The 14,023-nt window shown below is 44.3% G+C and overlaps 1 protein-coding gene across 4 annotated transcripts in view; it reads left to right on the top strand.

Moving 5' to 3' along the window:
- EFR3A (EFR3 homolog A) overlaps nt 1-14,023 on the top strand; it is a 188,040-nt gene that overhangs the window by 166,600 nt on the left and 7,417 nt on the right. The window lies entirely within an intron of this gene.

The following is a 14,023-nucleotide window of genomic DNA, read 5'->3' as shown; positions in this document are numbered from 1 at the left end:
GCACCAACTCTTAAATGCTCTGGCAGGAAGTGACACGCTTACATTCATTTACAGCCTCCACCAGAAGTACTCATGTGGTCCTGAATAACTGCAGGAAGTCTGGGAGGGGTGCATGCATATTCAGGGAGAATCAGTGTCTCTTCCATGGGTTTTCCCGCTGTTTAGATGGAAAATACCCTTCAAATACAGCATCACTGCTGCTTATACATAAGAAAAGGATATTAATACACGCGTACACTTGAGTGCCCACACTCTTTCCTTCACTGCAGCACTGTGAGCCAGGCTCTCACCTGGGCATTTGCTGTGCAGAATCAGTATGATAGTTAAAAGCCGCAAAGCTGAGACTAACAGGAAGGATGGTGAAAATTTACCGAGTGCTTTCTGCGTGCCAGGCACCACACAGAATGCTGCCTGACGCACACTGTCACGTCATAACTACACAGTCTTGATGTGTAGGTATTAATGTATTACCCATTTAATAGGGGCTGCGCAGACTTGATTTGAAAAGAGTAGAAATTTGCCAGTGGTAGAGAACGGAATAGATCTGGAAGGTGACTTGGGGAAGAGGAGAAATGTCAAGAGAAAGTGCGCTGGGGGGAAAATTGTCTCAGGAATTGAGCATCTTCACGGAAAATTATATTTTAAGAAGTTTTGCTACCCATTAGGGATAGAACCACCTTTGGAATTTTCTTGAAAGATCCTCGTAAACGTTTAAATTTGCTTTTTAATTATCGGTAGATACTTCAGTGGTGTTTCTTCTGGATGTCACCCTGGACAGAGATAGGCCTCACAAGGCTGGGGGTGCTTCCTTGGAGTCCTCTCATTCTCATAAATCTGTCTACTCTTTGAAGCTTGGTTTTCCTCATCAGCGAAATGGGGATAAGAGAACCTATAGCTCATAAGGTCCTTGTGAGGATTTAAGATAATGAATCTAAAGTACTTAACCCAGCGCCTGGCACATATGGGTGCTCGGTACATAACACCAGTCATCATGGGCAGGCAAAGTCCCCCTTAAGAGCCTGGGCCACCGTGGGACACTAGGGCAGGGGTTAGGGTTTCACACACTTGATTTGCATCTTGAGTGCCCTCTGGCTCTAGATACTGAACCTGCATTCCCTCAAAAAATCTTTGTTGAGCTCATGGCATTGGTGGTACAAGCACAGACCCTGGAGCCCAGCTGCCTGGCCTTGCTCCTTGGTTTGGTCACTCCTGCTGTGCAAGTTATTAAACCTCTCTCTGTCTTAGTTTCCTCACCCAAGGCTGTTATATTTATAAAATACAGTGAATGGTATATGGTGCAGGGCAAAGGCTATGTAAATTCTTAACAAATAAATAAAAGCGTTGGTACTTAAGAAGATGGTGGTACTCTAAGAGTAAGAAAGAGCAGCAATATTCCCCATGTGGATGGAATTACAATCTTCAAAGTTATATTTTACAAAGACTGGATCAGACGTCAAAAATTTCCTCTGAAACGGAGTCATCATTATTTCACTGCATTTCCCATGGCCACTTTTTAATTCTTTTTTATTTAAGTATAGTTGATTTACAATATTGTGTTAATTTCTGCTGTGTGGCAAAGTGATTCAGTTATACATATACATATTCTTTTCCATTCTGGTTTATCACAGGAGTTTGAATATAGTTCCCTGTGCTATACAGTAGGACCTTGTTTTTTCCCATGGCTATTTTTGAATAAACAGCCAGTGACACTGGCATAAAAGCTAGTCATGTAGTGACACAATGACAATAATAACGTACTCAGTGGGGTCAAAATATGCTGCCCCCAAATATACCACTTTGGCATATGGATTATTTTGATCTAAAGCCCGTTGAGAATCAACAGGTGCAGAAAGAAGCCTTCTTGGAGCCTCCTCTCTCTAAGAGCAGGTCTGCCATAAATTCTCCTTCCTGGCGGGAGGGGGAGTCTTATGGCCATGAAGGGAATGGAAAGTTGGCACCAAGATGGGACTGCACAAACAAACCTCACTAAAATAACTCTTATCTTCCTCTAGTTTCCCCATATATTTACCTTTCCACGATTTAGCACCCTAGAAACTCAAAACCCTTTTTATTTCTTGTCACTTCCCCACAAACTTAACATCCTTCTGTTAAAATGGTATAGAAGTTTCAGGGTCTGACCACCTTTCTGAGGTTTTCATTTATTTCTGTGGTGCTCCCATCCCATATGTATATGAAATAAACCTTTTTTCCTGTTAATCTTTTAATCATTTCAATTTGCAGAGCCCCAGATACTGAACCTAAGAGGGTGGAGGGAACAGTTATTTTTTCCTCTCCAACAGTATAATTTATTGAACCTCTACTTTTGGCTATCATCTCTGTTATTTTGCCTTCTCAAGCATCCCATGAGAGAGACACTGATATTTCAATTATACAAGAGAGGGCCCCGGGGATCAGTGGGAGAGCCCCCTACTCGTGGTCATGTGCCTCTAAGTGGGAGAACTGGGGTTTGAACCATGGTCTCCCAGATACTAAAGTTTGTGTCCTTTTTTTTTTACCATGTTCTGCTCTGTTCTCCTGCCCTTCAAAATACCAGCCCAGAGTGCCACAAAAGGACCTGAGGTTGGAAACAAACAGAATTGATGATTATTTCAAAGCATTTTGGTGGGTCGAAGGGTAAGAAGTCCAGTCACACTCCCAGGAGAAGCGCCGAGAGGTGTCGTTGGGATCCATGATCCGTGAATCAGCCCAAGAGGCTTGTGAAATGAATTCACAGTCTGTGTCTGACTGGCAGTAGCCCTGGAGCTGGAAATGTGAGTGGTCAGAACAAAGCTGCTGGAGCCTTAATGAAACATTGTAGTACTTCCAATTAATGGGGCTCACCAATCAACAAAGACTAGTCTAGCCTGCCAAGAAAACCTACCTTTCTCACTGGACTTTGCAGCCGAAAGATGGCCAGTCAGATACAGGATAATGGTAATGTCAGTGTCAGGGTCAAAACTCACACTGAAGTCCATCTTGTTTGGACCAGCCACAGTCAGAGCAGCATGTTCTCAATACATTGTAACGGCGCACTTGAGACAGGAAGTCAAGAGTACAGCCATTTTGAGAAAGGACTGAGGGAAGACCTTGGGCCAAACGGGCCTTGGAAGCAAAAGAACAAAGGCTCTGGGGTCCTGAGTCCCAGAGACAAAAACCAGGCTCACAGGAGTACAAGATTAACTTTATCTCTGTTACACTAAGGAGTATACCTAGTTGCCACAAGACAAGAAGCTCAACTATCAATTTTAACCTTATCTGTTCCGATGTTTTCTTGCAGAAAATTCTCATGCACCCCTTTTCCCTCACCAAAGAGCTCCCTATTCCCGACAGCCACCATGGAGCCACCTGGTGCTGATCAAAGAAGTTTGATGATTTCTGGAAATTAACCAGTGATGATGAGACAAACCCTCCCTATTGTTACAAAAGCAACTCGCCCCTTCTCAGGGAGCTGCCACTCTCTTCCACCTTCTCCCTTGTGCACAAGCTCTTTCAATAAAAGAGAGAGCTTTGCTTACCTAAGAGCCTTGTGGAAGTGACATTCATGTCTATGGTATTGCATCCAAGAATCTGGAGATAACACTTGCACTCAGCATCCTTCCTAGTGAGGACCAGCTCCCTCTCTGTGAGGAGGATCCAGAGGCCTAAGGCCATACACCCCGGCAGTCTGCTCCACTGCCCCGGGGGAGACACTGAAATGGGAGGTTCTGGCTTTTCAATAGTTCATTCAGAAAAAGAAGCAAAGAATCTATTATTTCTTGACTATCTGAGGTGCCAGGAATTTTACGTATGATATCTACTGGTCCTGGAAGTAACCCCACTTAGGGGTTATCATCCTTATTTTATAGTTGGAGGAAAGCAAGGCCCAGACAAGCAACCGGCCCCTGGGAACGCAGCTCAAGGAGCCAGGAGTGGAATCCCGGTCTGTTTGTCGCCCAAATCCGTGATTGATTGGCCTCTGAGAAAGTATAGTTTCTGAGCTGTTGCCTTGCTGCCAGCCATTTTTCACAGCATTCTTTTCTTCTCATTCCAATTCTTTGGATTAAAGATCATGTTTCCTTTATCACAGATGTGAGGACAAGCCATCCTCCCGGCTGAGGATTGCATTAAGATGCTAATCGATAGCTTAAGGGAAAAAATGGAAAGAAACAGACTGTGATCAAGGGGTGAGTTTTAGCTTAAGTGCAGCATAAGGGATTGGGTGATAGAAACTCCTCTCCTATCATTCGGCAACCAGGAGCCCAGAGTTTGGGAATTAGAGCAGATGCATTTCTTATCTGGCTTCATGCTTTGGGGAGTAGAGGGGACCGAAGGGTTTGCAAATCTCTATGGTATGTGACTTACCTGTCTCCCGAGCAGGATAAAGGACTTCAAAGAATTTAAGCAGCCTGAAAGATTAACAGCTAAGTCAGAGCTGTGGGGTTTATATGAGTTCTTAGTGAAAGATACAGAGGGTGGAGGTGGGGAAAGGCTTGATAACTTTGCTTTAAGTCCTCTGGAAAAAAAAATGGAATAATAATCGTACCAAGAAGCCAAAGCGGTGAAACCGGATCACCTCCATCGGAGAAAAATGCCTTTGCTGGGAACTGAATAGCATCCGTGAACAGAATGACAAAGCACTGATTCAGCGTGGGATGGGAAACCTCTTCTGACAGTAATTACATGTACTGAAGGAGCAGAACAGGATCACAGGGTGATGATTTCCCCTTCCTGCTGTAAAGGTCTGTGAGCCAAGCATCACCTGTCCTGTGAGCCAGTGGAAGTCTTCTGAAGAACCGGCTAGGGGTTGCTCGTGAATTTTAGCAGGGTGGGCAAGCCTGGCCCCATTGCCTGTTCTTATAAAGCCGAAAATGGTTCTACATTTTTAAACAGTTGTAAAAAAGCAAAAGAAGAAGAGTATTCCATGATGTGTAAAAATGATATAAATTTGAATTTCATTATCCACATGGTGAAGATCTCTTTGGCTGTGATATGCTCCCTTCAGCTACCCACACCCCAAGCTTTACCTCATCCTTTTTATTCTCACCTCAGACCTCCCCGTCACCAGGAAGCCTTCTCTGATACCCTCCCATCCCATTAAGGGTAATATTTTTGTATTTGTCTTATTGTGCTCTATTGGGATGATCTCTTTGCTTGTCTGTCTCCCTCAGTAGGTTGTGTGTATGTGTGTACCTTCAGGGCAGGTACCCTTGTACCTCAAGCATCCTGCCTCCCCAGCACCTACAGTGGTTCAGGCCGGCTGGAACCCACGCAGGAGGTGGGGGACAGTGAGGATATTGTCGGAAAACGAGGCAGGGGCCACACACTGTCTATGGGAATGGTCTAGGAGAGCCGTTTGTGTGCCAGACCTTTTCAGGGTGCTGGGGACTCAGCTCCAAATAAGCCAGTCGGGATCCCTGCCCTCCTGGCCTGTACATTTCAGTTTAGGGAGATCAGTTACCTCAAAGTTACTTTTCTCATCTAGGAAATGAAGATCGCAATAGTAGCCACCGCAGAAGGCTGTCAGAAGGATAGAATGGTTGTAAGGAAAGGGCTTACAGCACGTGGTTCAAGGTAGACATTTGAGAATCGTTACCCATTGTCTGCCTAGAAAGATTGCATTTCTGAACTTTCGGTCGATTCTTGTGAAATATACCTACTGTGCTAACAGTAACATTTCCGGATGAAGCAGCAGGAACAAAAGCCACAGCCCTGGTTCTGCTTCAGTGACTGGCTAGCTGTGTGGCCTTGGGCAAACTGCTTGACCTCTCTGAGGCTCATTTTCCTTGTACTTAAAAATGCAGGTACAAAAAGACAAATGCTGCAGGCTTCCACTTGTACGAGGTACCTAATAGTCAAAATCATAGAGACAGAAAGTAGAATGGTAGTTGCCAGGGATGGTGAGGGGGAGGAGAATGGGGAGTTACTCTTGAATGGATGGTGCAGAGTTTCAATTTTACAAGAAGGCAAGAGTTATGGAGATGGGAGTTAGGGATAGTTGCACACTGTTACGAATTTATTCAATACCATGGAACTGTATGCTTAAGATGGTCACTACGAGTTGTCCCTACTCAATGCCCCCAATTCCTCTCCTCTCCTCTCTCTCAAGGCCACGCCAATCAGGCATCACAGCAGCACCCCACCCAAACCGCCTTTGTCAAGGTCTCCATGACTCCCATGTGGCTAACTGCTCTGCTCACTCGACCTCTCAGTAGCACTCCGCGCCTGCAATAGGTCACTCGCTCCATGAGATGAGGTCTGCGCTTGGCATCGCCAACGCCATACTCTTCTGATCGTCTTCTATTTCATCAACTGCTTTTGCTCAGCCTCTTTTGCTGGTTCCGCCTCGTCTCCTTGACCTCTTGAGGTTGCTGGGTATAGTCCTTAGGTGTCTCCTCTTTTTTCTCTATACTTGTTCACTTGGAGATTGCATCTTGTCTCATGGTTTTAAAGGTTATCTATAACTTGTCAAATCTATAGATAGATAGGCAGACAGACAGATAGATAGGTACCTTCAGCCCTAAATAATCTTAATTACACACTCAGCTATCTACAGAACATTTCCACTAGATGCCTCATATGCATCTCAGATTTAACATTTAAAAAGCCAAATTCACATCCTTTTGCAAAAACTTGCCCCTTCCCTAATCTACTCCCATCTCAATTAATGATACGTTCATTCTTCCAGGTACTCAAATAAAATACTGCATAATCTTCCTGGATTATTCTTCTTCCACATCTCACATTCAGTCTATCAGAAAATCCTGTCATTTCTACTCTTTTTTTTTTTTAATTGTCTGTGGCTGGGTTCTTTTTTTAAATTATTTTTATTGGGATATAGTTGCTTTATAGTGTCATGTTAGTTTCTGCTGTGCAAGGAAGTGAATCAGTACCATGTGTAAAGCAGATAGCCAGTGGGAACCTGCTGTATAGCTCAGGGAGCTCAGCTCGGTGCTCTGTGGTGACTTATATGGGTGGGGAGGGGCAGCAGAGGGGGGAGATCCAAGAGGGAGGGGATATATGTATACATATAGCTGTCATTTCTACTCTTAAAAGGTATCTAGATTCTAAATATTAAGATTTCTCACCACCTCCATCACCCTGGTCCAAGCCACTCTTGGCTCTCACCTGGATTATTGCTAGTGCAGTCGTGTCCCTGATTAATCTCCTTGCCTCTGCCTTTGCCTCATTCAGTGTATTCTCAATACGGCAGCTAGAGAACCCCTTGTTAGCATCCGTCAGATCTTCTCACCTCTCTCCTCAAAGCCCTGCATGACTTCCTGTCTGACTCAGAGTAAAAGCAAATGTCTTTATCATGACCCAGGAGGCTGTTCATGACCTGACCTCTGTTACTTCTCTAATTTCATTTCTGCTTCTCTCTGCTAACTCCACCTGCCCTCCACCGGCCTGGGGCTGACCTGCCCAGAACCAGAAGATAAATTGCTGGCAATGTTTTCATATTTGATGTGGAGGCAGGATACAAGGACAATTGGACTCTTCTCAGGGGAGACACCTTACACGTCTTCAGTGTGGGGAAGCCACAGGGTCTCAGGTCACCTGGATGCCCGACATTGTTCATTGTTGAAAGCTTCATTGTTGGAAGCCGACATTGTTAGGAACAGTAACTGGCTCCCAGGAGGATCTGCAAGGTTATGAATGGGCTTTTGCTCCATTTGTGCAGATGGAAAGGGATTTTCTCAGGGATATAATTTTTAGGCTCTTTTTCTGTCTGTCATGCAGTCATCTGAGACCGGAGGTGGGTATGTTTTATTGGGGGAGGGACATATGTTTGCTGAGCGGATGCTCATCTCACCTGTCAGCCACGGGTCTTCACAATGACAAATGTGGACCTGATCTTCTAGCAGACCTTCTACCCTGCTTCCTAGTGGTTACAGGCACTGTTTTAATAATGAACAAGTTCATGGGCACCACGGCCAGCTTGTCCAGTGTTGGCCAACTTTGTCCTTTGACTTACAGAGTGATTTGTGGCAACCTGGCTGGGTTTTTGCTTCCCTGTGTGTATGTAGGGTTTTCAAGTGGGGCTTATGTACCAGATGCTCATGTTGCTATGCTGTTTTCCCTCTGCCCAGCTGCAAGCTCACCTGTGGTCACAGTACACGGGTCACAGCAGGCAGACAGCTCCTCTGGCTACGTCTCTGCTTCTCTGCCTTAGAGCTTTTGCACCTGGGAGCTTGCTCAGCTGTAGCACAGGAAAACGGACAGAGGAGGGAATTTATATCCCAGGGGCAACTCTCAACCAGGGAAGAACCGGGCTCCGTGGATGAATACCCCAGATGCCTGTCCCAAGGTGGAATGATTCTCTGGTGTATTTCACATGCGTTCTCAGGGGGTTCCTGGTGGAATTGAGCCCAGTTACCCACAAGGATTAGCTCATTCTTTACTGGCTTTTCTCCTTCCCTGTTCCAGTCTCTGCACTCTTTCTCAGCTGTGTTTTCTGGGATCACTTTCCAAATATACTACCTGCATCCAACATTCTGTCTCTATTCTTGCGGAAACCCAAATTAAGGCAGCCAGGCGTGTGGGTACAGGATGGAGTCAGAAGCTGTCATTCACTGAGCGTGCGCTGAGTGCCAGATCCTTGGCTAGGATAATGACCCTTCAAGGCACACATTGTTCTCCCCACTTTACAGATGATAAACCAAGACAGAGAAAAGTTAAGTAACTCTCCCGAGGTTCCCTGCTCCAACTCCCTCTTTCTCATGAGAAAACATCCCTTCCTGCTGTACTGACAACAGAGAGAGGCCATCTGATATGAGCTTTACTAATTTCCTCTCTGTTGACTTACATTCACTCTGAGTCACCCACGTGGTCTTCCCCCCAACATGGTCTAGGAGGGGAAACTTCTCCAAAGAAAGTGGCATGAGTCTTGGGGGTAGATGGTCCTGGGCCCTACTTGTGACTGTTCACTTATGAATGTCTGTCCTTGGGCAGGTCTTTTATGTTTCTGGGTCTGAATTTTCTCACCTATAAAAATGGAGTAATAATGTCTTAAAACTGTAACGATTAGATAATGTTTTACTAAAGTCTGTACATCTACAACCTGTATAGTGGCTGTTCCTAAGGAGGTGTGCAATCCACATCATGCACTTTGTAGCTATGAAAACATTGAATTATGTTTTCTTTCTTGTGTCTTTATTCTCTGCGTCTCAACCACTTCTTACAAACATACCCAAATCCCGTCCTATTCCTCCTGCCCGTGACTAATAATGAACTGTCTTTCCTTGTCGCTCTGTGTTGTTAATGAAGCAAAGAACATTTTGCCACACAATCATTGAAATGTCTATTTATTAGTAAGTGGTGCGGTATTTATTTGTTTTAAGATAGAACATAAAAAATCAGGTAAGAATTGTTTGCATAATATATATGGAAATCAACTTATTAAAGTTGTTCAAATATTGGACAGAGCCAGAATATAAATTACACATACAGTTTAAAAATTACAGGAAATCATATTATAAAGAGCACGAAAGGCCACTTGTGGAAGAGTTGTGTTCCCATGTAAGCCAGAACGTGAAGAGAGCCTACTGTAGCATGGAGGCAAATTCAGGGGGCAAGGCACCAGAATTCTATGCCGTAAAAGGGGGTTAAAGAAAATACAATCCAAAATCAGATACAACGGATTCATGTCACTGGAAGCCTCAGTTTGCTCTTCAGATTGGTGTTTTCCATCACTGCTACATCACAAAGAGAAAAAAGAAAAAGAATAGCCATACCCCATTGGAAGCAATGTGGAAGGCATCTTCCTCATTAAAACAGGGAATGATTGACAAATCTGATGAAGTTGGTGCATCTTTCTAAGGGGATTTTCAAGATGGGGCAGGGCCCACCTCACATCTCCAACAGCAAAGCCTCTGACACTTGACAACAAGGTGGCTGCCAGTCTTGGATCTTGGCTTCCCACCTGGACTCTGAACTCTCACAGGAACTTTGGAGGGTGGAGCTGTGCTTGCTCCCTTCTCTTGGAAAAGGATTCAGAGGGAAAAGAAGAGCCCAATTATCAGATCAGGTTGGCTTCCACTGGGAACCTTGATCTTTTCATATCGAGAAAGAGAAACACAACTGTTCTGAGCCTTTGGCCTCCCAGAGAATGTTTTTGAAGACTCACCTGTTTCTGCAGGATCTCTCAGCTCTGAAATAAAGGGACAGTCTAGAGACAAAAGACTAGTCAGGAGGGACATTTGAACTTGTTTGGTTAAAACAATGAAAGGAAATCCTTGGGGGCAAAGAACAAGGGGCACTTGTGGGATAATCTGTAGCCACACCAAACTCCCAGAGCTGATGGATTCCAACATGAACCAGATGGACAATCTATGTGGCGTTATTCTCTGCCACCGACAGCTGGATCGTGAAACCACGCAAAGGAGCAGACAGGACCCGCCGAATAGCAAGGGGAACAGTCAATGCAAGAATCACTCTTCTCTCCAGGGAACCAACAGGACTGTGATCATTTTACTTAAAGGTGATGGGGTGTGGGAGGGCAAGGCTTTGTGGAAGCCCACAAGGCATGATTTGGGAGCATTTCTATTGACCTGGGAGACTTGGGGTGGGGAGGAAGAATGGGCTTTGGAGGTACATGGGTTTTGGTTAACGGCTTCTCCCTCTCAGCTTCAGCTTTCTATAAGGTGGAAACAGTAATACCTCCTCAGTGGGGTTGTGATGAGGATTGCATGAAGTCGAGAGAGAGAACTATGACGTCACATGCTGCCCATAAAGAGAGCTTAGGGTGAATTCTCCTCCCCTTCCCTGAACTCAGTCTTGGGGACAGAGGAAGAGAATAGAACGCTGAAGCGAAACGTGCTCTCATTTTGAGTTACTCTCAGGCAACAAATTGTAGAGTCCATCTGACAAGTCTAAGAGGAATTACAAATATATTCCTAACCCCTGGGCAAGGCTTTTGACCGCTTAATTATAAGTCACACTCAGGTTATTCTTACATAGAACCCATTTTTGACTTATTTCCCTCTGAAACTTATTTTAACCTTAGAACGGTGCTATGTGAAGGCTGACAGAATGACAGTCATTAAAGTCAGTGGGTCACCTATTGCCATCCAAGAACTTGACCACCTTTCTATCTCTTAGGAGCTCCTGACTCAGGAGAACTGAACATCCTGCTACTAGCTTTAACAAGGGGAGCCCTGCCAAATTCTGGAAAATCTATCCCAAGCACAATATAAGTGGAAACCAACTATGGAAATCCTCATTTGAGCCAATGGAGGCCTGTTGACTTCCTAAAACAATTTTCTAGGAACATAAGTTATCTTCAGTTGAATCCTGTTTGCTTCTTTGTAGCTTTTGGTGAAGACTAGAATACCTGGCTGTGATATGACCAAGACAGACGTTCTCTGGGACAAAGCAGGAGGAGCCAGGCCGTGCCCAGGTGGGACCCAGAGATCCCAGGGCAAAGGGACAACTTCAGTAGACCTGCTGACTTGGGGTCATATACTTCCCCAAAGAAATCACATCCCATTTCCTAAAATCAAGCCCATACATTTTTTTCAAGGAGAAATCCTGGTAAATTGGCTTATAGGTAAGGATATAACCTGAGGCATCACTCTGGAGCTGAATGAGTCCAAGTGATGGACCAAACTGCTGAACCAGTCTAAGCTTGGGGGAGAGGTCAGGGGAGCGGAGGGGAGGAGTGCCCTACATTCCTTTTCTCAACCACACACAGCAGCAGTGGTATGTCTACAGCTTTGGAACACAGCAGGATTTTGGAAGAAAGAGCGATGTCATCTTTCAAGGCATGGGATCATCAATCATATTCCAGAGATGGGAAGATGTCCCGACACTTGTGTCTGGTTTCGCAGTTTCTCCAGTGGACCAGGAAGTTCTCTCTCATCTCCTGGGCTCAACAGAAATACTTTATTCTCACTGGGTATTTTACTTTTAGTTTTTGATCTCCAACATCTGGTCCAGGAGTTAGGAGACCTAACTAGTCTAGATTCTGCTGAGTTCTAGATTCTGCTACACAGTCACTCATTTAATCACTGATCGACTAAGTGTGACTCCCTTTGCTCTGAGCCTCTGCTTCCTGATATAAAAAGAGAGGTGGTCTGGGTAATTAAGGTCTCTTCTTGCTCTGAGCATCTAAGAATCTATGAAATTATACCTCCCTGTGTCTATGATAATAAAGCAGAACACTAGTCACAGTTTCCTGCAGGGATGCCAGAGTTGAGGCTGTTCAAAGCTGGGAACCAATCCCCCTGAGGAGGGTTTCAGCAAACTTAAACTCTTTCTTGGAAGTTCTCCACTCATTGCTAGCATTTGTCTGACAGACATCATGGCACGGTTGAATTTCCTCATTGAAACCACTCATTTCTTTATATTTAATTATTCCTTCTATTTGGCTTTACCTCGTACACATCATCCTTCGAGACAACGGGGCAGTATCTGGTACAGTGTGTCCCATGGAACTGCCACAGCCCAACCACTGGGACCCAACAGTCTTGCTCTCCTCATTCCGACATTCCTGCTCTTCCTTATCTTGATGGAAAAAGTAAGCATTTCTATTTCTAGAGATGTCCTTATTTAAATAGCAATTGTGAAAGTGCCTGATTTTGTCGTGTAAAAATTGGGATTGTATCTTCACCACTCTTTTTCTGAAAAAGATTTTCTAGTGTAAATTCAGAGTTCATGAGTAATACCAAGACTCAGGCAATGGCGTCCATACATGCTGTAAAAAAAGAACACGAATAACAGTACCCCGGATATGGCAGTCATTGTAGTAGGGGCTTTATCTATATGGATTGTGTCTTTGAAAATCAAAACACGTCAGAAAAGCCAAAGACGTTTGAATATAAGTCAAATTTTCATCCAGGGCATCTCTATATCCTTCCGAGCTCTTTGGTATTTTTCATTACTGGTTTCCTAAAGCACTAAAGCTATGCAGATAGGCTGGTTCCTAACATGTTCTGACCTGGGCATCGTGATACCTGCTACCTGATTTAGGGGACTGTTGGCTCGGTTTTAAATAGTGTAATATCAGTAACACAAGAACTTTGGGTTGATTTGAATACAAAGAAAGGACTTACAGTCTGTTTAAAAGTTCATCCTGAAACAAGCAAGCCTTCAAAGACAAGTGAGGACATGGGCAGATTCCTCAGGATGCCCAGGGTTCAGAAAGCAAAGATAATCCTTGGGGTTCTAGGTGCCCTGGATATGTATTCAAGGAAAACGAAGAGTAGCTATGGGGCATCTTCTGGAGGAAGCCTGGGGTGCACTTTCCAAAGTGCTGCTGGCTTCTTAGGACACTGGACACATTTATTCTCTTGCCCCAGGAGAATCTGATGTGCAGGTTTCCAGAAGCAGAGTGACGCTTTTCTCTTCAAAGAGATGCTGTATATTGGTTTACTATAAGCTTCTCTTGGTCAACACAATGAAATGGAAGTAGCTCAGCTCCTTGCCTGGTCTCAATCATGGTAGGGATTTGGAGAGGAAGAAAAAGCTGACTTCTCCAAGAACCTTCTCAGATACTCCAGAAACTCCTTCTTCCACAGCTTGTCTGGAGCTATAATGTCTAAAGCATTGAATGCAAACTCAAAAGTCCCCATACAATCCAATCAGCCTTCCCTGAGCTGATGGGGTCATTACGATTTTGATGCAGAAGTTTTGCTTTCACTTTCTTCCATGTTCAGTCTCTCACTGATTCCAACCTAGGAAGCATTCCTGTCTGTATAGTTGTCTGCAGGGATGAAATCAGGTTCTTTCCACTTCTGGTAGACATAATGTAAAGGGACCTTTAATAATTCAAGGCCACCAGATTCCTAGCTTTTTGATAGCAGTCTGTATTTTTCTTATCTCTGAATTTCTGGTGCATTGTGCAGTGCCTAGAAGACAGTGGTGCTTAATAAATCTTGTAAATGAATAACCAAAGGAACATTTTGATCGCGCTCATTAGAGTGGTATGGAATTATGACAATGATCTTGGCCAGTTTTGAGTAGCTCCTGTTACGTTAACATTTTCTATAAGTAATTATTCTTTCAACTTACAGTGTCTAGGAACTGTGTTGCACAAAATAGGCATTAA

Source organism: Delphinapterus leucas, chromosome 17 (genome assembly GCF_059928025.1).
Source record: "Delphinapterus leucas isolate spDelLeu-1000000601 "Yukka" chromosome 17, BTC_Dleu_Yukka2, whole genome shotgun sequence".
Taxonomy (NCBI): domain Eukaryota; kingdom Metazoa; phylum Chordata; class Mammalia; order Artiodactyla; family Monodontidae; genus Delphinapterus; species Delphinapterus leucas.
This window is presented reverse-complemented; position numbering and strand designations above follow the sequence as displayed.